Consider the following 24732-nt stretch of genomic DNA (forward strand, 5'->3'; position numbering starts at 1 on the left):
CAATTAATGAAGGGATTTTGTTAGGTGATAGTGGATACCCGCTAAGAAAGTATCTGTTAACCCCATACTTACATCCTGAAGGAAGACCGCAAAACCGCTACAACATAGCGCATATCAGGACACGGAACTGCGTGGAAAGGATGATAGGGGTCTGGAAAAGAAGATTTCCTGTTCTCAGCCTGGTATTACGAATCAAATGCCAGTCAGCCTTAACCATTATTGTAGCGACAGCTGTGTTGCACAACATCGCAGTGCTGACTAGAGATGAACTTCCTCCAGATGACTTACCATTATACCAATACATAAGGCAAAGGGGAAATAAGAATGAAAGGATGGAAAATCATTCCATTGAAGCTGATAATGAACACACAGCAGTAGCGTATAGGAATTCAATTGCTCAACAACACTTTGCTTGTAAGTACTGCACATGAAACTTTTATTTTAAAAATAAAAAAACATAAATAAGAATACATAATGGTTATTTACAATATTAATCACAATCTTTGGCAATTCGCCGTCTTTTTTCTTTTAAATAGAGAAGCTTTTCCTTTATAGCTTCCTGTTGCAACTTCTCTGTTTGTTGTTTCAACCTCTCGGTTTCTTTTTTCATTTCAATAAGTTGTATCTCCTGCTTATATTTCTCCTCTATCAACTTCATTTCTTTTTCGCAGAGAGATGTCCTGCTCTCAGCAAGTGCAGCAATGTTGTTCCGACAAAGACTGGCCTCTGAACAAAGATGACGAAGGAAAATCTTAAAACATCTGCAATAATGTTTTTGACTTTCTCAGTGTGAAATAGCTAATGAGATACTGACCTTGTTTGAGCGAGTTGACTGCTTTGTTTCTGCGCAGGTTTTATCTTTGGTCTGAAAAGAAAAAAAAAAATTGTAAGGAAGGAAGAGAGAAGTAGAAATTGCTGAAAACAGGTAAATGAACACCTCTGACACTGGTGACTATATTGTGTAAGGTAGGCCATACACTTGTCTGTATTGCGCAGGTTGCAACCCTTACCCACACTGTGTTCGTCATGATAAATGGGATGGGGAAGGTGGATGGCCGTACAAGCGTATGTTAGTTGCAGGCCAGTTCAATGGTAAGAGTTCTTTGTCCAGTGCCTATTGTGAATCTACTATCGTGTTGACAAGTGGCTATCGTCTACGAACAGTTACTAGTCGTCTCAGCTGATATCCTGTATGTGTCGTTGAACTGCTGCAGTATACGACCTGGTTTCAAGGTGTAGACGAGTCTTGTGCGAAAGACGTGCGTTTTGAAAAGTGAACAGTAGGATTATATTAAAGTTAAAATCAGTGTGTGGCTAAAAAGACACAATATAAGAAAAGTGATCTGAATCACAATACCACATGTCAGAGCAATCCCTGAAAACTGTGTATGTTGCTGTTATTATTGTTCACTGTTGCCTACACAGTTACTACAAGCAGTAGTAAGTCATAGTGCTTGATTTTGTATGTATATATTTTCAGCTTTAGGTTTATTTTTATATGTTAATGTGTAAAGGGGAAAACATGAGGGTATTCCTTTTTTCCAATTTGCTTACCGTTAAACTGACACAGATAGGTCTTATGGCGACAATGGGATAGGAAAGGGCTAGCAGTGAGAAGGAAGTGTCCATGGCTTTAATTAAGGTTTTACCAGCATTTGCCTGGTGTGAAAATGGGAAACCATGGAGAACTATTTTCAGGGCTGCCGACAGTGGAGTTCGAACCCACTATCTCACACGCTCAAGCTGCGCGACCCTAATCGCACAACCACTTGCTTGGTGAGAAATTTGTTATTTTATTATTAAACAGAAAAGCGCACAATGTATATGTGAAATATTCTTACAATTATTACAATGTACATGTGAAATATTCTTACAATTATTACAATTTTTAAACTGGCATTCACTGCAAATTTGCTGTATTTAAATAGTCTTGTCTTTTTTTTTTTTTACATACTGGAGAACGGTGTTTATCACATGGTCCCGCACACCATTCAAACTTGCAGTCTGAGGTTGGAGCGTGGAATTTCTTATTTATACACACTGTGAAGTGGGAATCCATGCCCCGCAAAATGAATAATCGTGTGTCTCAATTCGTAGTTTGTACTTTGCGGTTATCCATATCATAGGTCTCAATGTTCAGTAAAAGAGGGCTCAGTGGATCCCACTAAAGTATGCCTACAGTTTGTAGCATGATTGTAGTCATGAAGTTATCGTCTATGATTAAATAGTTACAATATTATTGCACCTATTCAAATTTTATTTGAAACTGAGAAAGAAATAAACAAGTGGAACTAATGATTGTGAACGGATAGTTGTTGGAAGCAAAATGACAATGTCTAGCTCACTGTAATTTTTTTCTTCCAATTTATTTTTGTGCCATTGGGGTAAAGAAGGAGTGATTCGAAAGTAAGCCTTTTTACATCTTCACTGAAGATGAGTGCAAGCTGGCATTTCAGGTATTTGTGCTAAGTTGCGATAGAGACTTCAGGTGATGAGCACTGTCCCTAGATTCTCTTCATAATTGGATGCGACTGACGCAGCGGGAAAAAAGAGTACGTGGAGGAAATCCACAAGTTTTCACATTTTTTGAAGTATTATGTAAGTAAATAAGTGTGTCAGAAGGCAGTTTCCACTGGAGAACAACAAAGAAAACCATTCATGAAAATATATATAATTTTGTTATAAAAATACCAGAAAAAAGGAGTAGGCCTACAATGTATGAAAAGTGACCAAAAACACGCAAAGAAGCGACTCTCTTCCTATGAAGCTTATAAACAATTATTTGCTTTTCTATTTGTAAAATTTATTTTGTGTTGAGTGATGATATCAGTCTCTATTTCTTTGTAAAAATTGTTTAAATAAACAGGAAAGTAAAGAGGAAAAAATTCTGAAAATAGAAGAGCTACTTCTAATGTTGCTACATATCGAACAATGAGCAGGCTGTGATGATGAGAATGAAATCTGATATTTTTAAAAGTTTTCCAGTTCAGAATTTTGAATAATTTTGATTGACTTGGCAAGCTTGACTCCTAAATTATGTGAAGTGGCCTTGTCAAAAAAGTGTTGTTAATTTTAATATTGTGTGTAAATAGGGTAGTTAGTAGTAAGGTAGTTAAAGAAATGCCACACAAGATAGCTGCCATGTAAATTCACCATTATTTGTTACATACTAGAGGAATCACTTAGATGAGTAAGAGAAATGAAAAGGACTGTCCATTGATCAGACGATGGAAGAGATAGGAACATTTCATAGCCAACCAGTGAATTATTTGATTTGTTTTTCTAAACTAGGTATTACCCTAGCAATTTCATAAGCCTTGTATTTGTATAATTTTCCATTCCCCATCTTTAGGTTTTATCAGTCTGATTTTATAGTTTTATGTGTTTGGGGAATCTTAAATTTGTTCTGATTACATGTGTAACAATTTGGAAAACATTTCAATTCAATTACAGTCATAGTGATTTTCAGTCAGAACTAAAATATGCTGAATCTTTGAATAAGAAGTACTATCTGCGCACTTTTTAGTGACAGATTTACACCCTAGTGCTGAAGCGGTCGACCTCAGCAATCTTCGAGATTCGTACTGGCAATCTTTGAAACACAAACTATGAATCGCTTATGCATCGCTGTGCGACGTCTGGCGTACACTTTACGTACTAGTACTGTTGTTATTTACACAGCAAAGCCAAACTATCAAATTCACTCTAGGAATAAGATTTGCATCGAGAAATGTTATATAATGTGTGTGTGTGACACAGTTGTTGGCTTAAAATAACAAAGGTTTAGAAAATTCATATTGATCGATCATATTATCGATTCAATTCAGATTTAATTTCCATTCAGTTGGCAGTACTAACGGAACCGGAAGCGCTCCCACCTTACTCCTCAAACCTGTACCCAAATCTATCGCTAAAAAGTGCGCAGATAGTACATTGCAACAGGTTAAGCCTTAATCATTCACCTTGTCCTAGATGATGTCCCTGCCTCGTTCCTACTTTCAGAATTTACATGAAACATGTGTTTTGTATTTGTTTCCTTTAAATGTAGAATTATTACACAAACCAAGACTTATAGAAATGTATGCTGCTATACGGTGTTCATTTGAGTATAAAGTTACAAGTTTTCTAGCCTGTGTTCGGTAGACTGGAAAGTTTTTAAGTTTTTATTAGCAGCTTACTAAGGTCAGCACACAATGCTACCACCTGTTTGGTACAGGTTGCGAGGTGAAGATAATTTTTCACTATTGGTTTCTTCACTGCATATAAGCAAAGTGAAGCAAGGCATCAGGGTTTAGACTTTGTTTGTCTGTCTAATTTGCCACCATTCGTCTAGAAATGTTGGTAACGATTCTGATAGTGTTATGTGGAAGATAGATAACAGATCGAACATGGCGCTGCTGGCACATCATCATTTGTTATAAAGAAGATAGGAACGGGACAAGCAAAGGGGTCTGGGGGCATAAATTCTACCTAACAAAATGAACCCCAGCAAATCTTGAATGACTGGCAGGAAAGCGATGCCAAGAAATATTATTACTTTCACAACTTAACATCATACATTGTGTGACAATCTGTACCTATGGTATCAGCAGCCATTTCAGCCATTGCATGACTCCCAGAATTCAATTTAGACAGATGTCAATAACAACACCAGCACACTAAGAACCAATTAATACACACACATCTACACAAAGTGTAACCCTTTTTTGCCATGTTTTGCTCAACATACAACTTATGCTGTACAGAAAACAATGTTGAAAAATTCTATTCACCTCACAACCTGTGCACACATTTCCTCAAAATATTAGTTCCTACCAACTAAGTGCGACCCTAACAAACAACGAGCTACATGTACATGTGCATGTGGTCTGAAAAGTTTTATGAAAATTATGACAGTAATAAATCATAAAATTATCTATACTTTCAAAACAAGTTTTAATTTTCACCAGTGCACTATTAAAGGTAGAGCAAGTGACTGAACTATGTTCGCCTACCCTATTGCTTATCCCCTGTTATCAAGTTACTGTTCTCACCAAGTTAATGAGAGCGTAGGAGAGACTCGACCCTCGAAAACATCATCCAGTCTCAGATAATAAATGTAATGACACTTTTACACGATAAACCTCAACAAGCAAGTTTGGAAGTAAGCTATATATTTCCACACTTGTTTCAGACTGGCTATCCCAGTCAATTCAACTGCACTACCTGCATAATCTGACTTCAAGTTTGCCTAAGCACATAGTTAAAACATTTCCTCATATTCAAAGATTCCAGATATTCCAGCTTACTTCCTGCAGCATAGCATATGGGGCGACTTTGTGACTGAAGTCTACTGAAATAAATAAGTAAACTAGCATAGTGTCCTCCAACAGTTTGCATCACAGATTGTATTTTTAAACTGTTTTGAATGCTTCACATAGTTAGAATTGACAAAGTTACCTAGGCCTAAACTTATATCAGATTTTCACAACAAATTCTATTCTGTAGCTATTCTGGACCCTTGTGGTCAGCTGTATTTAGAGTCAAACAAATACATTATTTTGTCCCTCTGAAAGTAGTAGTAGTAGTAGTAGTAGTAGTAGTAGTAGTAGTAGTAGTAGTAGTAGTAGTAGTAGTAGCAGCAGCAGCAGCAGCAGCAGCAGCAGCAGCAGCAGCAGCAGCAGTAGTAGTAGTAGTAGTAGTAGTAGTAGTAAGCTTTTTATAAGTTGGAGGACACTATGCTAGTTTACTTATTTATTTCAGTAGACTTCAGTCACAAAGTCTCCCCATATGCTATGCTGCAGGAAGTAATTGTCTCCTCTTGTCTAGGTTAAGCTCAGCCCTGGATGGCACATCATCGTAAGTTAAACGTTAACCACATTCTACAGTATAGGCCTAGTCGAAACATTACCTCATATTCAAGTTCATTAGAAAGAAATATGGACTTACAGTTTTTGGAGTGGCCTGTGGTGAAATTATATCCAGTCTGGTGCTCTCAAGGTGTGTAGTGGCCTTCGGTGGTGTACTCGCAACCAAACTTGGTTCATTCTGCTAACAGAACAATGCACATCTTGTTCAGTATAATGTATTAACATTCAATCACTTTAAGGTATACGTACGGTTCATGGAAAATAATATTTGATATAATTTATAATTACCTGTACAGCTGCCACAACTGAAAGATCCTCATCCTCATCCACAACTTCCACTATCTCGGCATCTCCTACAACAGTACACAAAAATGTGTTTAACATTTACCATCTGATTTATATTAACATGTAACATACTCTTTTATTGAGGTCCTCCATGAATAAAAGCAATACATACCGTAGTAAACCGCATCACAGTCGTACACGTTACTGCAGGGCTCTATCTGGTCTTCTATCAAGGATAGAACCCTTTCATCTATTTTGGTTGCAGTTGGACTGTAGGGGCCACCTCCTGTTTTGAATCTCTCCAACCGTTCTTCTCCCTTTGCCTTCTTCGCCAGCCTTTTAATATTGATATAAAACTGGCGAAGTTGTTTTGCAGTCCGGGAGGTTACATTGGGATTAGAATTGAAACCCTCCCGGACTTTCTCCCACGCCTCGTCCTTTTCTCTTATTCTTAAGCCATCTGTGCGCTTGCACTCAATCACTTCCCTATTTTTACTTACTAACTCAATTAGCAACTCCTTTTCGAAGGAAGAGAAATTGGAACTTCGATTCCTCTTTGCTTCACTCGCCATATTTAACAGCTGTACTCAAACAAAAGCGCATTGGAGCGCTCTGTAAAACAGCATGTTCGTACCACTGCCTCCGTGATCCACACCACTTCGCAATGTTAGTGGAGTTAACAGGCGATTAGTTAACATTTCAGAGGAAAAGTTTGATGAAACGCAAGAAACCTAACAAGATGTTAAATTTTTAACTCGGTATTAACTAACAACTTGTTAGTATATATTTAACATGTGTTGATGAAACCGAGCCTGAATATCCTGACCCTGACTGGCAGAAGCGAGGAGCTGATAGATATGATGGAAAGGAGGAACCTCTGTATTCTTGGCCTGAGTGAGGCAAAGTGGAAGGAAAGACGAACAAGAAAACTAAGAAAAGGATACAAACAACATTGGAATGGAAATAAAACAGAAGCCAAAAATGGTGTAGGTTTCATATTAAGAGAGGACATTGATGTCATCAGTGAGGTAATATAAGTTAATGAAAGAATTATTAAGTTGAACATCTCTCTTAACAAGAGTGTGCTGACAGTAGTCCAGGTGTATGCCCCACAGACTAGCTGTAACGAAGAGGAAAAAGAACAATTCCGAACTGATTTAGAAGAAGCCATAGAAAGAGAGGAAAATATCATAGTAATGGGAGATCTAAATGCTCAAGTTGGATCAGACAGGCTTGGATATGAAAATGTACTAGGTCCACATGGTTATGGAGACAGGAACCCAGAAGGAGAAAGTCTTCTAGATCTATGTGTAAGGAATGGCTTGAGAATAAACAGTTGGTCTCAGAAGCAGCTAAGTCATAAACTAACAAGATACAGTTGGAATGGAGATACTAAAACTCTGATAGATTATTTTATATCAGACAATGAAGCAGGAAAGACCATATGTGATGTCAGAATTATACCAAGTGAAAGCCTGGACAGTGATCACAGACTTCTCCTCGCAACAATAAAGTACATTAAAATTTACAGACCTCAGAAATACAGGAAACCAAAAATCAAGACATGGGAGCTAAAGAAGGCAGAGAAACAAGCTGAATATACAAAAAATGTGACCAATAAATTACCATCAAATGCATAACAAGAAGGCAACATCGAGTGGACTAGATTCAAAGAAAGCATTGTCGGAGCTGCAGTAGAAGTTTGTGGAAAAACTAATAACAAAATGAAGGCAAAAGAAACTCCTTGGTGGAACGATCGGGTGAAGATTGCTGTAAAAGCGAAAAATGAAACCAGGAAAGCCAGAGACAAAGAAATGCAAAAAGGAAGTCAAAGGAGTGAATCTAGAGTAAACGAACTGCAGCAGAAATACAGAGATCAGAAGCTACGAGTAAAGAAAATTGTAGCCGAAGAAAAACAGAAAGCTTGGACTGATTTCACAGATAAACTAGAGCAAGACAGCAAAGCTAATTCTAAACTACTTTACCAAACAATACGAAATATAAGAAGAGACAATGAATACATAACAGCACTAGAGGAACCAGATGGTAACATAGTCAGGGAAGAGACAGAAATAAGGAAGATCATGAAATCCTATTTTGATAATTTATACAACTGTACTGGGAGAGACTCCAATGATGTAACCATGCAGGTCAGTTTAAGCTGCAATGATGAGGCTGACCAAGAGAGCCCGCCAACATGGAAGGAAGTAGAGACTGCCCTTAATAGTATGCCCAAAGAAAGATCAACAGGATTTGATGAAATCAGTGCAGATATGATCAAAGCAACTGGTGCATTAGGAATACAGTGGCTTCATAGAGTAATTAATGCAATATGGAAGGATAGGAACGTCCCAGATGATTGGAAAAAGGGAATAATAATACCTCTCTTCAAAAAAGGAAGCCCGAAGAAATGAAGCAATTATAGAGGGATCACTTTATTGTCTCATGGTTTGAAAATATTTGAGAAAATACTTGAAAAAAGGCTAAGGAAAATAATAGAACCACAACTACAGGAAGAACAATATGGATTCAGAGAACACCGATCAACTACCGATCTCATATTTGCACTTAGAATACTGTTAGAAAAGCATTGGGAGAAGGGCAAAGACTTAACACTAGTGTTTTTGGATTTCGAAAAAGCATTTGATAGTGTTCCAAGGAAGACTATATGGGAATGCTTAAGAAAGAAAAATGTACCCAAAGGTCTTATCCAGAAAGTTAAAATGCTTTACGAAGACTGCTGCAGTTGCGTACAGATAGGAAACGGTATTTCTGATTGGTTCCAAACTACTAAAGGAGTGCAACAAGGCAGTACCCTTTCACCCTTACTTTTGATCACTGTCATGGATGAAGTCATGAAAGAAATTAAGCAGAAGAACAATATGGACATCAATGCATTTGCATTTGCAGATGATGTAGTAATTTGGGGAAATACAGAGAAGGAAGTCCAAGAGAGGCTGAACACCTGGAATGAACATTTGAAAGCACACGGATTAACAATAAATAAATCGAAAACTGTTACTATGTCTGTCAACAGGCAGAAGAAGAAAGGAAAAATAATGCTGGAAGGTACACAGCTGGAAACAGTAGACCAATATAAATATCTTGGGTGCATCATTTCAAGTGATAACAGAATACAGCATGAGATTTACAACCGCATTCAAAAATCAGCTCAGTTTTACCATCAAGTTGGGAACCTACTCTGGAACGAACAAGTTCCCTTAAGATCTTTTTGCTAGTTGTTTTACGTCGCACCGACACAGATAGGTCTTATGGTGACGATGGAACAAGGAAGGGCTAGGAGTGGGAAGGAAGCGGCCGTGGCCTTAATTAAGGTACAGCCCCAGCATTTGCCTGGTGTGAAAATGGGAAACCACGGAAAACCATTTTCAGGGCTGCCGATAGTGGGGTTCGAACCTACTATCTCCCGAATACTGGATACTGGCCGCACTTAAGCGACTGCAGCTATCGAGCTCGGTCCCTTAAGATGAAAGCAGATTCTATTCCAATCATACTTCACCCCCATACTAACATATGGCCTAGAAACCTGCACAACAACCCAACAAGTGGATAGCAAACTACAAGCCGCAGAAATGAAGTTCCTACGTACTATGGTACAGAAAACAAAAAGGGACAGGGTAAGGAATGAAAGAATAAGGGAGGAAGCTGGTGTGTACCCATCCCTGAATGAAAAAGTGACAAGGGCCCGTTTGAAATGGTTTGGCCATGTCAAACGATTGGACGATGGAAGGACAGCAAAACAATGGCTACACACAATCGTGGCCGGAAAACGACTGGTACGAAGACCTAGGAAGGGATGGCTGGACCAAGTGAAAGAGGACATAGGAACAAGAGGAGTCAGCTGGGATGTCGTCTTGAGAGAAGAGTGGTACATGGACAGACAGAAGTGGAGAGTGCTCGTAAACCACACCCGGGCAACTGGAGTGGAAAACTGATGATGATGATGATGATGATGATATTCACATCAATAAACATTCATGGTATTGAAAAGGTGGACCTTTAACATTTTCACTGTACTTCTCTTTTTTGATGTGCTTTCCATACTGCAATGCATTTGCAACAGTACATCCAACAAACCGCCGTCCTTAACTGTGTGTGCTATGTTCCCTAGCTGTCGAACTCACACAATACACCTGGCCAACTCTACAGTCAGTATTCCCAACCACATTACGACCCTCTCTCTCCCGAGAGCGGACATGCCTACCAAGCTCTTCTTGCATGCAAAGTCAGTGTGCAGTAACTGCACACACTGTAAGCTATGCAGCGTTTGGGCACTGCTGCTGTAGAGGTTAGTGCCTTTTTTTTTAATGCCTGGATCTAGGAAATTCTGCTGGCTCCTAGATTTATTTTATTTTCTGCTTGTCTAGCCCTAGAATATGTTTAAAGTAAAACGAGAAATTTTAGAAATTTCCCCTCTATTATACAGAATAGAGAATACCAAAAGGTACAGCCATTAAAATAGGAAAAATTCAAGTATCTAAGTCCCTCTGCTACTACTGATGTCATGCCAGATGGTTAGATAGATAGATACGGAATGGGTGAGCCCTGCCTTCGCAGGGCTCCACATGTAGGTCTATGAAGAACCTTTGTGTCATGTCAGACGGTTATATTATGTTAAACATCAAATTACTGGTAACTTCAGCTGGATGAAATGGAGCGCAATAAGTGGAATCATGTGTTACAGACAGAGGCCAGTTAAACTGAAGGCAAATGGAGCATGATCAAGAAGGACAGGTGACAGAGATCATTGGTGTGGTCATATAATAAAACAAGATGATCCTACTTCTATGGAATTTGTCTTCCAAAAAGAAGGTGTACCAAAGAATCTGGTGGTAGAAAGAAAAGTCTACAGCCTCAGGACTTGATATGCTGACCACAAGTAAACTTGAGAGTGCCTACTTGAAAGGCACAGATGCAGCCAGCAAAGAACAACAATTTTAATTATTTTAGATGACCCGTGCTGCTCCACGACATTCGTTATAAATAAGTTAGATAACATGTCTCGATATAAAATAGCTCTATGCGCTGCCCGGGTACATTTTTTAAACATTTACTTTTAGAATTTGTATTATGTGTGAAGTGATATTTATTGTAGATTTCTTTATTGTGAATTGTGGCACTGATTGATAATATAAACCTTTTTTTTTTTGCTTTGCATCACACTAACACAGATAGCTTTTATGGCGACAATGGAATAGGAAAGGCCAAGGAGTGGTAAGGAATCAACCATGGCCTTAATTAAGGTACAGCACCAGTATCTGCCTGGTGTGAAAATAGAAAATCACAGAAAACCACCTTCAGAACTGCCGACAGTGGGGTTCGAACCCATTATCTCTCGAATGCAAGCTGACAGTTACGTGACATAAACCGCGCAGCCCCTTGCTTGGTTTTTACAAACTATTTTGTACCTTTAGAGTTATTGTTATGTGTTTAAAATTTTAGTTTTAGATTATATTGATACATGTGAACTTTGTCCTTGCAGCAGCCCTGATTGTTCTGGGAAGTAATTGAGCCTTTTGAGTAACAAAAATAAGTGTCAACTGTATTTATACATCACGCTATACATATGGTGTGCACGATTCCAACTGTTATTGGGACTGCCACCAATCAGCCTAGAGGACCCCAAAACAGTGAATTCAGAATTGATCTCGGTCATTCTGGACATTTTCTTTCTCACCCCTTATGACCCGCATGCCAATGGAGGTTGAAATTTGACTTAAACGGCATACAGAGTGTAACAATTCATCTCAGTGACCCCTAAAAATATGGACTTGACACTAATATTGGTAGTTTTCAATGATTTTTACATGTCACTCCCTCCCAAATCCATCCGTAGGGGTGCTAGGGTTGTCTTTTCCCACAGTATTTTGCTCAGGTAGTAAATCATATGTAAGAAAGTATTATATTCAACCTATTATGAACCCATACTAACCCATGCAGCTGGATCGTAGACTACAACAAAATGAGAGGAGCGTAGAATACAGGCAGCGGAGATGAAATTCTTAAGAGGTATCGAGGGCAAGACCAGAAAGGATAGAATTAGATATGAAGACATAAGGTAAACGACAGGAATCTTGAAACTTCGAGACAGGACAGAAACAACAAAGCTAAAGTGGTATGGGCATATAATGAGAATGGAAGAAGAGTGTGTGCCAAAAAAAGCTTTTTCAGAGAAGTTAACAGGAAAGAGACCATGAGGAAGATCCCAAAAGAGGTGAACAGATTCAGTGTGGGAGTGCATAGAGAAGCGGGGAGGTAAACCAGAAGATGTACTTAAAAACGGAGAAGAGTGGTGGAGAGACAAGCAGCGATGGAGGTCATTCACAACCCGACCCGAAAGCTGGAAACTGGAAATGCTAGGGGCTTTACGTCGCACCGACACAGATAGGTCTTATGGCGACGATGGGATAGGAAAGGCCTAGGAGTTGGAAGGAAGCGGCCGTGGGCTTAATTAAGGTACAGCCCCAGCATTTGCCTGGTGTGAAAATGGGAAACCACGGAAAACCATCTTCAGGGCTGAAACTGGAAATGAAGATGATGATGATGATGATGAGTAAATCATATGTGTATCAAGTGTGGTTGACAGCTAGCTGGAATATCATACATAATCTCGATGGATATATATATATTTTTTACCTCTTCTCAACCCCTATGTCAATGGTGGCTGAACTTGGACTTGAATGTCATCTGGAGAGTCACTATTCATCTCAGCGACCCAGAAAACTATGGATTCACACTAATATACATCATTTTTTATTATTTTTACATGTCACTCCTTCTCCACTCCACACCTAGGGGTACTAGATATGTCTTACTCCCTCTGTACTTTTCTCCAGACAGTATTAAATCACATGTGTTCCACACTGATTTGAAATTGCAGGTTTACCTATAGTCGCTTCGGCAATATACTTACGTAAATACATTGCTCCTTTAACTGTGTGCAACCCACTAGGTACAGAATGTATTGCGGACTAGGGTAAGCATTCACCTGCAATTACTGAAGTGATCATTTAATGTTTTGATTTTAGGGTTACTCAAAGTTCACTGAAGAGACCTATCAATGCATGATGATTAAGAGTCCTATCAAGGCAGGATGATTAAATGGCAGGTAATTCCAGAGAGACTAAAACAAGAATTAAGCAAATCGGTCTATCAGAATGGATGGACTGGACAAAACTGTTTTTAGTAAACTCTTAATATATAGATAATTCATACTGACAGCATATTATGTGGATGGACACGAATGTCATGTTAAACAAACAAAAAATCTGATGTTGACTTAAGAATCGTGCTCAAGAAACCCTAAAAATAGGCCAAAACATGTATGCTATATAATCAACTGAAACACAAATTACAAAGTATTGAGTGGCAGATTTAAAATTGTTTTTTAACTATCTTAACAATATCTGCAGGTTCCTGATACTGATGATGATGCTTGTTGTTTAGAGGGGCCTTACATCGAGGTCATCAGCCCCTAATGGTACGAAATGATATGACAACAAAAAGTTCAAAAAATCCACTGACCAAAATAAATAAAAATGTCATGAAAAATGAATGGATGGACATGAACCCAAAAAAAACAAGAAACAAACAAAAAAACAGTGGATCCGACTAAAAAACGGTCATAAATAATAGTATTACTGACCAAGGGATCACTTATAAAGCACAGTCTGGAATCGATTATGCTTGATGTCTAAAGGGGTATAAAACCAGGTCTAAGGCCCCTCAGTATGGTACATGTTGCGAGTAAAGTAGAACCATGATATTTCTCAAGCTGCGGTACTAATCAAAGGTAGCGTAAACTCACGGTGTTCCAAACATTAAGGTACTACTCACAAGTATTGTACATTGTAAAGGTAACACAGAGCTATGATCTTACTCACACAATGGCGCCACTCATAGCCAACGCAAACCAATGAGGTTCCTCACCTAGGTGTACTAATCACGGGTGCCGGTATTCCCGTGGTGTTCCTCACATAGTGGGTACTAATTACTGGCAACGCAGACCTACGGTGTCGCTCACATAGTGGTACAACTCACAGGCAACGCCCAGACCCATGGTGTTGCTCACATGGGTACGACTCACGAGTACTGGAAACCAACAATGAACCCCACTTGAGTGCTACGAATCACAAAACTACTGAGTACCTAACAGAGTGGTACTACTCGCAAGGAAAAGCGACCCATGATGCTCTCCGCGTGGTGGTACTAATCACAAGTAGTTTCATGGTTCCAAGACAATTATCCCTTGGTCGCCCCTTTTAGTCACCTCTTATGACAGGCAGGGGATACCCTGGGTGAATTCTTCGTCTGCCTCCCCCACCCACAGGGGGCGTGTGTTTGGTCCGCGAGAAGTATTTTATATCCCTCAAGTCCACCGGCAAGCCGGTTAGGACCCCCCTATCCGCCACCTGGGACGCGCCGCGAGGGAGCATCACCTCTCCCCCTGCTACGCCTGCGTAGCAGGTTCGTGGGGTTCCTGATACTAGTCATCATCATCATATTCTAAAGGATAAGCCTCGTTGCTGCAGCCATATACGTCTATCTTGAGCTAGTCTTTTCCACTCAGTGCAGGTCAATTGCAGTTCATTCTCAGAAGCAGGTTCTTGAAATAAAGACACTCTGGGTCGTCCTCTTCCTCTTTTTCCAGAAATTCTTCCTTCAATGATATTACAAAAGAAACTCCTCATGCTGCAGAATGTGACCAGTAAATTTTATTTTCTGATTTTCAATTTCAGTTATCAGATTCCATTTTTCTCCTATCTCTCTAAGGACTTTGGTATTGCTGATACGAGTACTGTAATAAAATTTAGTACACCGCAGTCCAACAAGATGCAGTCCACACAATTTTTTTTATTACTCTAAACTTGTCACCTACATACTTCAATACATCCTTCTGTGAGTGCACACTGAAATTTTAGTTAATATTTCATTTTTATCTCGGATACCTGTACAATGATAAATTCCAGTTTTTAATTAATTTTTGGTTATGTGTGGAGGTATCATACCAAAACTACTTGAGATGTATGATACGATGGTATTTGATAAGAAGGTAATGTGGAAATAAACTAGGCTACAAATTATAACAACATTCCCAAATTAAGCAATTCAAAAGGGGGCAGTGGGGTTACACAACTGCCCAATGGTTATATTACAACAACCAAGTGCATAAACCTGTAACAAATTTACAGAAAAAATATTTCGAACACTTATTGTTTAGGCTAATTTAATTCCTGGAGGAATGAGCCATTATTGATGTACCTGTAGATAACCATTTATAGAACTGCAGTTCCTAAGTCTGTGATATGACTGGTGAAATGTTCATCACAAACGAGTCTGCGGAAGGGTTCATGAATATACAGTAAGTTTCATTATTTTCTTCCAAAATCTAAGTTAATAATGGAGACATCAGGTGAACATTTTATTTCTTAATAATGCATGATGCTAGACATGAATTTAGACAAATTGCTCTTGAAATATAACCTAGAACATTAGTTTGAAAAATGCATTTCGAAGAAAAGAACAATGGAGAAGAGTAAAAAAAATAAGTCATCTCCATACAGGTCATGAAGATCCTTGGAGGGGTGGAAGATAAAGGCTTCTACTATCCGTAACCCCGGCGCTTGATAGGGTAGAGTGTTCAGCTCTATGCCTAACTGCCTTTGCCCCCTGGAATTAACCTGGTACTGATTTTTGGTGTACGCCGAGTGAATCTCTGGACCATGTGCACCTACAAAAGTGGAAATCTTGTTTCTTAAATTTCTCGACTTCCTGATGGGAATTAGAAGTAATGAACTGTAATAACATTTAGTACACCACAGTCCAACAAGGTGCAGTCCACACAGTTTTTTTTATTAACTCTAAACTTGTTACCTACATACTTCAATACATTGAACGGAGACATCACATGAACATTTTCTTTCTTAATAACGCATGATGCTAGGCATGAATTTACACAAACACACTACTGCTCTTGAAATGTTACCTAGAACATTGGTTTGAAACATGCATTTCGAAGTTCCTGACAGGAAATCGAACCCACGTTCTTCTGGGTGAACCAAGCACGTCTTTGTTTTGGCGAGGCAGCCCCTAATGGAAAATAATTAACTGAATTTAATTTCTGCAAGATAATACCCACGCCACCCAGGAATTTTGTGGGCTCAATAATGAGAATTTCCTGAAAACCAATTCCACTGAAGATCAACAAAGGGCATCTGCTATCAAATATTTAAATACTGTATTATTTAAAGTCTCCATTATAATACCGAATGACCAAAAATACACCAAAAGGGTCTGGAAAATTCAAATTCATAATACCCCTGTGGGTGGGCATGGTAGAATAACATCCCCAGTTTCCCTTGCCTGTCGTAAGAAGCAACTAAAAGACGCCCGAAGGGGCTTTCAGCTTGAGAGCATGGTTTGGCGCCCACGGGGCCTTTAGCAGAGACCGGACATTACCTCCACTTATTTGTACCAGGCTCCTCATCTTATTTTCCAACCCCGACGGTAGGCTATTAGGTTTCGAGGCCTAGGAATCTTTCGCTTCATGCACTACGTGGCGTTTCTATCTATTTTGCCGACAGTTTTATTCTTGGAACAGTCGGACCTCTTCCACTTTCCCTCCGATTAGGGTTAACAGAGGATGGCTGCCTAGTTGTACTTCCTCTCGAAAAAATAAAAATAAATTACTACCGCCACCATTCAAATTCACAAATGACAGAAAGAAGAGTAGTGAAAAAAGGAAAAAAAAAAAAAGTAGATATCAACAGATATTCCATTACTGAATACTGGCAATGAACTATATCCTAACTACAGGTTAGGAGAGGTTGTACAACGAAAATGTTAACAATAATAAACAACAAACCACTGAAATCATTTCACTGTTTTCACAAAGGTACGCCAAAGTAATAACTCGCGGCAAATAAACTATCCTCAAACATACAGTGAATTCGATTCAACAACCCATAAAACGAGAACTTCAACCACGACATTTGCCATTGATTATAAACAACAGTACTTCTTCTTCCCCTTCATGATCTTTTGTTGTTATGAGCTAACTTAGCCTACAAGGAATACAAAGCCTGCTCACTAGCAGTGCTCTCTTCAGAAACAGTGTCCGCCTGGCAGGGCGCGTCTTGACCACTGCAGCGCTCGTATATCACCTCACATCAGCGCTCACTGGCATTGCTAACGGGAGTTAGCACAAATTTACCTCTACGCTATACTTCCCGTATATTATATACGTTACTGAGCAGAATGAAGTAGAACAAAATAAATGTTCACCTTTTACCCCTAGGAGTTCGATTCAACTGTGCATTTTCATTTCAGATAATAAACGTAACTGTCTGGCATTTAAAAGGATATAAGGTCTGCACTAGATATTTTTACTACCGCACAGTAAAAAGCAACGACTCTCAGGATGATCACTTATCCCACACTGTAGAATAGGATTTTTAGCAACATGTGGCAACAGTATTTCGGTTAATATTTGTGCTATTTTTGGACTGCCCAGCGTTACCGATATCATTCATCCATTACTTGCCGCAGATTCATCAGCAGTGAAACAAAACTTGGCTTTGGATACCTGAGACCATCTCTGTCGTTGATTTTTATTAATGACGTTAGTGGAGATGAACTCTGGATACTACTAATTTTATCGACACACTCTTGACATGGCATGTGGTCTTCGACAACTCTTACCAAATACCCTCCAATATATGGCATTAGAGCACTCGACATAGAAACGCATGGTGCTCCTTCTGCTTCCTTTTCGATGCTTTCCAGTTGTGTTTGAAAAATTCTTGCTAACTCAGGATTCGTTGTTGGCGGTTCATGCGCGTGTGCGATTTGTTCACTAACTAACGGTTGCAAAAGTTGGAAAAGATACATTTTATTTATTTTGTTCCGGAAGATAAGAAGAAACCATTTAGAAGCTTATAGGAGACCATATATTCCTTGTTATGGTTATTTTTCACGAAAAACTGAAAGATAAAAAGGAACTACTTATATATTATGTCACTTTACGTTCCATAACTATTCCTCTCTTCCTCCTGCATAGACGAGCACAATAACTTACCCTCCGTAATAAGAATGGGCAGCTGCACTCTTCGAATATTCCAAGGTTAAAATCATAGTTTCGACACTGGCAACTCTCAATGTGAGTTTCATGTAGAGTATACCACGGAAATAATGAAAGAATGAGAGAGTCCTTCAAGTCCTGGGGTACGGTACCTACTCCAATATTTGTGCCAAATACGATGGCCATGACACCCAAGGAGTCTGGCATTACCTACACCTTCCCAAATAATATGCTAATGTTGACGGATCATGTAACAACTAAATATATTAATTCCTCCCCTGAAGAGGGAGGCGGACTACCTAGATCGTGACACCGTCTCTCGGGCCAGGAGATTTATATCGAAGATAATATAATTATCATCAGAACAGGTGCAATAACAACAAGTAACCTAATTTTGCCGTCACTTGGTGTGCGTATTAACTGTACAATACCTTGTCTGCTTATTGCTTTAATCCACAATTCCCTAGATGGCTCTTGGCAAGGGAATTCATGGAAACTAGTTCCAGGAACTTTATTTCTAAAGACTTATTTACAAAACGGTACGCAACAGTACACCAATGTAATATAATTGACGTATAGGCTTAGCCTACAAGGAATACAAGGCCTGCTCAATAGCCACTCATCGCTATCCGCCCTGAGGATGCTATATTTGCCGCTAGACGCGCTGCAATTCAACCTCACATGAACATCTCGGTTTTCGGTATTTCTACACGTTGTATGCTTACTGGTGACGCCGTATTGTTTAAATACGTCAATTATATTACATTGGTGTACTTTTGCGTACCGTTTTGTAAATAAGTCTCTAGAAATAAAGTTCCTGCAACTAGTTTCCATGAATTCCCTTGCCAAGAGCCATCTAGGGAATTTTGGATTAAAGCAATAAGCAGGCAAGGTATGGTACAGTAAATACGCACACCAAGTGACGGCAAAATTAGGTTACTTATTATTATTGCACCTGTTCTGATGATAATTATATTATCTTCGATATAAATCTCCTGGCCCGAGAGACGAATTCACGGTCTAGGTAACCCGCCTCCCTCTTCAGGGGAGGAATGAAAATATTTAGTAGTTACATGATCCGTCAACATTAGCATATTATTTGGGAAGGTGTAAGCAATGCCAGACTCCTTTGGCGTCATGGCCATCGTATTTGGCACAAATATTGGAGTAGGTACCGTACCCCAGGACTTTAAAGACTCTCTCATTCTTTCATTATTTCCGTGGTATACTCTACATGAAATTCACATTGAGAGTTGCCAGTGTCGAAACTGTGATTTTAACCTTGGAAATTCGAAGAGTGGAATAGTTATGGAACGTAAAATGACATAATCAAGGCCCCACACCGCTGGCTGCGCAGAAGCGTGTAACTGGGGAAGACATGTCCATGCGCGTACCGCCATGTTGCGGGCGCTCCTCAGCTTGACGCGGAGATCGTATGGAATTCATGCTTTAACTTACATTTCGCACACATGAAAAAATTGCCTAATAAAATTAATGACAGCCTACAACGACTACCGTGTACACACGCAATAAATAAGTTATACATAATATCAAGACTGTGGTTATATTAACATATACTTCTGTATAAAAACTGAACAATCTACACAAACCCTTTGGATAGCCTATAGGCGGCGCACCTAAAAGAAACCTTTAGCTTACTGAATAAGAAGACTGAAAAATACACTACTACAAAAGTAGGCCTACACTAACGGTACCTCGAAAATGATCATGTCGCTCACTTTAATATAAGGGTCATGTTTGTAACTGATGTGTTTGAACATTGTACGTATGACAAGAAGGCCAGACTCAAAGGACGAGAATCGCCTGACAATCTGTCTCTTGAGAAACCTAGGATCAACAATTATTTAGCTTTATTGTAAATATGAAGACATGTTCAAAAAGCTATCTACAACTTAAGTATGATTACATGTCGTAAGAATAACAATAATGTTATTGGCTTTACGTCCCACTAACTACCCTTTTACCGTTTTCGGAGACGCCGAGGTACCGGAATTTTGTCCCGCAGGAGTTCTTTTACGCGCCAGTAAATCTAACGACACGAGGCTGGCGTATTTGAGTACTTTCAAATACCACCGGACTGAGCCAGGACCGAACCTGCCAAGTTGGGGCCAGAAGGCAAGCGCCTCAACCGTCTGAGCCACTCAGACCGGCACATGACGTGAGATAAAAATTACATGTCTCTCAGCGAACTGGAGAACACTATTTACAAACTCCTGTGCCGATAATAATAATAATCTTCAATATCAACAAAAAAGGAAACCTGTGAAATAGAAATCTTTCTATGAAAGGTACATAGCTTACTTCGTATGATTCCTCTCAGATAAGTCATTACAGGAAATTGTACTCAATTATCTGAAAGGATTGTTTAAAAATTACATGACTGCAGAAATCTTTCTAAAACAATCAGATACATGTTTTATCATTTTCCGAATATGAAATACCGGCTTAAGTTTTTTTTCTACAATTTGCTTTTCGTCGCACCGGCACAGATAGGTCTTATGGCGACGATGGGATAGGAAAGGCCTAGGAATGGGAAGAGCCCGTGGCCTTAATTAAAAGTACATCCCCAGCATTTACCTGGTGTGAAAATGGGAAACCACGGAAACCCAGCTTCAGGGCTGCCGACAGTGGGTTTCGAACCCACTATATCCCGGATGCAAGCTCACAGCTGCGCGGTCCTAACCGCACGGCCAACTCGCCCGGTTAGGCTTAAGTAAGAATCTTATCATTTAAGATGTAAAACCCTCCTCATAATATTATCTTCTTAAATATTACTGCTCTTAAAAACGCATTCTGAATTAACATTATCTGAGCACATGAAAATTGAAAGTGCGTTCTAAATTTTCTCCAATATGAGCACCATCTGCCTGCTGTCATTTCTTGATGGATACAGTACTTTTGCATCCATCTCTTGGCACAGGCCTGAGTAAAGTGTAGCTTCCACTGAAGTCCCAGTCTCATCCATGGCTGTGACAACATGGACGCTGCTGGGGTATGGGTGGTGCTGATTAATGACATTCAGACCACAACCAGTGTGTCTGAGTGTCATGAAAGGTGTTGCTCATAGGGTTAGTTGTGCTACAATAGCACTGTCTGGTCCAGTGAGGAAAGCAATGGCAAACTACCTCACTCCTCATCTTGCCTAGTATATCACCTCATTTTGGTACTGCCATTGGTTTTCGTGGTTTCCCTATAACTGCACAGCATTTGGTGATGCTCTTTGAGGATCCAACCAGCCTCTGGGCTGATGACCTAACAGACAGACATGAGCACCATGATTTACACCAGAAAGAAAATAAAATGAAATTGAAAGTAAAGCACTTGCAAACAAAAAAGATTAATATCATAGTGAAAAGTTAATTTGATTGCCGTTTTCTAATGCTGACTAGGATTGACTGGATTGTAATGAGCTTTGTTTAGACTTTATATTGTTAGATTTTTCTGAAATACCGTATTAGCAATTGCAATCTGTTATTATAAAGCAAGTGGGAAAAATTGAACAAATTAAGACATACGATACTAATAAATAATTTTTCAGATAATTGACCATTTGAAGCAATACCTTGCCCTAACATTAGAAGGTTTTATCAAGTTGTATCAATCATATCTTACGGATCCTAGGCACAGGTTTATCAAATTTGTGATACCGCTACACAGTTTGTATGAAAAATATGTAGTCTTTTTCAGAACAGATTTTTAGTTCTAAACAATTATCCCCCGTGAATTGGAAAAAGACAAACAAGAAAAAGAAGCCCAAATATTCTAAATTTCATGTCAATGTGTTCTCTGAATCAACCACCCTATAACCTGTTTAGTTCTCGATTATGGTAAATGAAAGTTACTTTTTAACAGTTCAATTTCTACACACATGTGAAAAGAAATACCAGATGCCCTCTGATAGCAGTCTGTACAAAATAATGAAGGCTGCACACGAATTTACCCTCGTGAATACCTTTCCATTCCGCAGGTAATGCCTAATTTTAGGCCTATCAATTTAACTAACGTAATGTATCAGCTCCCACATTCCTTGAAAATATTTCACAATATATTATCACTCTGTCACATATAATACCAAACCAGACTCACTAACAGGCATGATTCAAATCGAAAATATGCAAGGGTCTGTAAACATTATCACGTGCTAGCCATGCATTCGAGGCTGAAGCGCCCGCAACATGGCGATGCGCGAAAGTGTTCAATATCCCGCTTAGCATCAGCGCGCTCTGTGAGTCTAGATAAGTAATATTAAAGTCTTTGGACATAATATATAAGTAGTTCCTTTTTATCTTTCAGTGTTTCGTGAAAAATAACCAGAAAAAAGGAATAAATGGTCTACTATAAGCTTCTAAATGGTTTCTTCTTATCTTCCGGAACAAAATAAATAAAATGTATCTTTTCCAACTTTTGCAACCGTTAGTTAGTGAACAAATCGCACACGCGCATGAACCGCCAACAACGAATCCTGAGTTAGCAAGAATTTTTCAAACACAACTGGAAAGCATCGAAAAGGAAGCAGAAGGAGCACCATGCGTTTCTATGTCGAGTGCTCTAATGCCATATATTGGAGGGTATTTGGTAAGAGTTGTCGAAGACCACATGCCATGTCAAGAGTGTGTCGATAAAATTAGTAGTATCCAGAGTCCATCTCCACTAACGTCATTAATAAAAATCAACGACAGAGATGGTCTCGTATCCAAAGCCAAGTTTGTTTCACTGCTGATGAATCTGGGGCAAGTAACGGATGAATGATATCGGTAACGCTGGGCAGTCCAAAAATAGCACAAATATTAACCGAAATACTGTTGCCACATGTTGCTAAAAATCCTATTCTACAGTGTGGGATAAGTGATCATCCTGAGGAATTAAGCAGGATAATACTGCAGAAGTTTCTGCACCCCTCTGTCACTAACTACGCTAATGGCATGGCACTTCTTGAGAGGAAAAACAATTTATAAGCAGAAAATATCAAGGAAAATGGTTAAAGTCGTTGCTTTTTACTGAAAATCTACGGTGCGGTAGTAAAAATATCTAGTGCAGACCTTATATCCTTTTAAATGCCAGACAGTTACGTTTGTTATCTGAAATGAAAATCCACAGTTGAATCGAACTCCTAGGGGTAAGAGGTGAACATTTATTTTGTTCTACTTCATTCTGCTCAGTAACGTATATAATATACGGGAAGTATAGTGTAGAGGTAAATATGTGCTGGTTTTAACTCCCGTTAGCAATGCCAGTGAGCGCTGATGTGAGGTGGTATACTAGCGCTGCAGTGGTCAAGACGCGCACTGCCAGGCGGACACTGTTTCTGAAGAGAGCACTGCTAGTGAGCAGGCTTTGTATGCCTTGTAGGCTAAGTTATGAGTAGCATATACAAATACTGTATATGGCGTATACGAGTCCAACACTCGGCCACCTGGATTCCTCGCTGCACACCCTCTTTTCTGCACAACTTGTAAGCAAAGAGAATGCTTGTAAGGAGCGGTAAGGAGTCTCGAGTTCAGTAATAGCTGTGTGAGCGCTAAAGGTGCGGTTTGTATGTGCCATCTGTCGGTTCAGTATTCGACTAAAGTATTGGAATGGCTGCAACAAATACAGTACTGTACTCTACCGTATTTGGCTGCAATAGCCGGTAAAAAATGCCATTGTGTTATCCAGTCCAACTGTAAGAATACAATTAATATAATGACCCCATTTGTGTTATTTTCTCCTCTGCCTTATTATTACCATATATATTTTACCGAACTCGTACGATCATGTTCATCGATGGTACTGATTATATAAGCTACTTGCTGAACGTATTTCTAATTATTATGAAAGGTGTTGTCAATGCAATTTGAGGTTCGGTATATACATAATTCCTACTGATGTTGACAGGAAGGAAATATCCATGTAAGATCCATCTGCGGTGTAAAAAGAATCTGTTGAAGTAAATTTTTGAAAAATAGTATATGCTACATATAGCATACTTGAAAAGTATTTTATATTGATTTAAAGGTGGCGTCCGCGGTATGTTCGATCTCTAACCTAAGTTCATCGCATCGAATCATGAGGTCATTTCATTCCCTCTCCTCATACGAGGAGGGGGCGGGCCATCAGCTCAACGCGGAGCTCTTCGTCCGTTGATTAGGAAGAAAAATTGAAATTGAACATGAAAGGGGATGTATGTCTTGTACATACCAGAAAAGGAAAGAAGATAATTGAGTGCCGCAGGGTCACCGGGACAACAAGCCGGGCCCCAGGGAAGACCCGCAAAACACCCCGCCCAAGCAGAACCCAACGAACACCATAGTAACAAGAGAATTAGGTTGGTGTCCCGGGCGCTCAATACTGAGAAAAAGTTGTTGTCCATAGAATTACAGATAAAAAGTGTACATATATTGAGTTGGGACAGTTTGAGGGTTCGGTAGGAGGTTGTAGGAAGGAGGACAAGGGTGATGTTGCGACATGAGGTAGTAGAGGGTTGTTGTGATTTTGGTG

The 24732-nt window shown here is 39.3% G+C and overlaps 1 protein-coding gene across 7 annotated transcripts in view; it reads right to left on the bottom strand.

The window, feature by feature from the left end:
- LOC136874155 (zinc finger protein 595) overlaps positions 1-17197 on the bottom strand; it is a 127965-nt gene extending 110768 nt beyond the window's left edge. For 6 of the 7 annotated variants that reach the window (XM_067147726.2, XM_067147725.2, XM_067147722.2 and 3 more), the window contains exon 1: positions 17020-17197. The gene's annotated coding sequence lies outside the window, so the exon portion shown is untranslated. Of the gene's footprint in view, positions 1-814; positions 866-5928; positions 5958-17019 lie in introns of those variants that run through there. The other variant, XM_067147723.2, reaches the window with a different exon arrangement.
- Between the last annotated feature and the right edge of the window lie 7535 nt (positions 17198-24732).

The sequence above is a fragment of the Anabrus simplex genome, chromosome 5, assembly GCF_040414725.1.
Source record: "Anabrus simplex isolate iqAnaSimp1 chromosome 5, ASM4041472v1, whole genome shotgun sequence".
Lineage (NCBI taxonomy): Eukaryota > Metazoa > Arthropoda > Insecta > Orthoptera > Tettigoniidae > Anabrus > Anabrus simplex.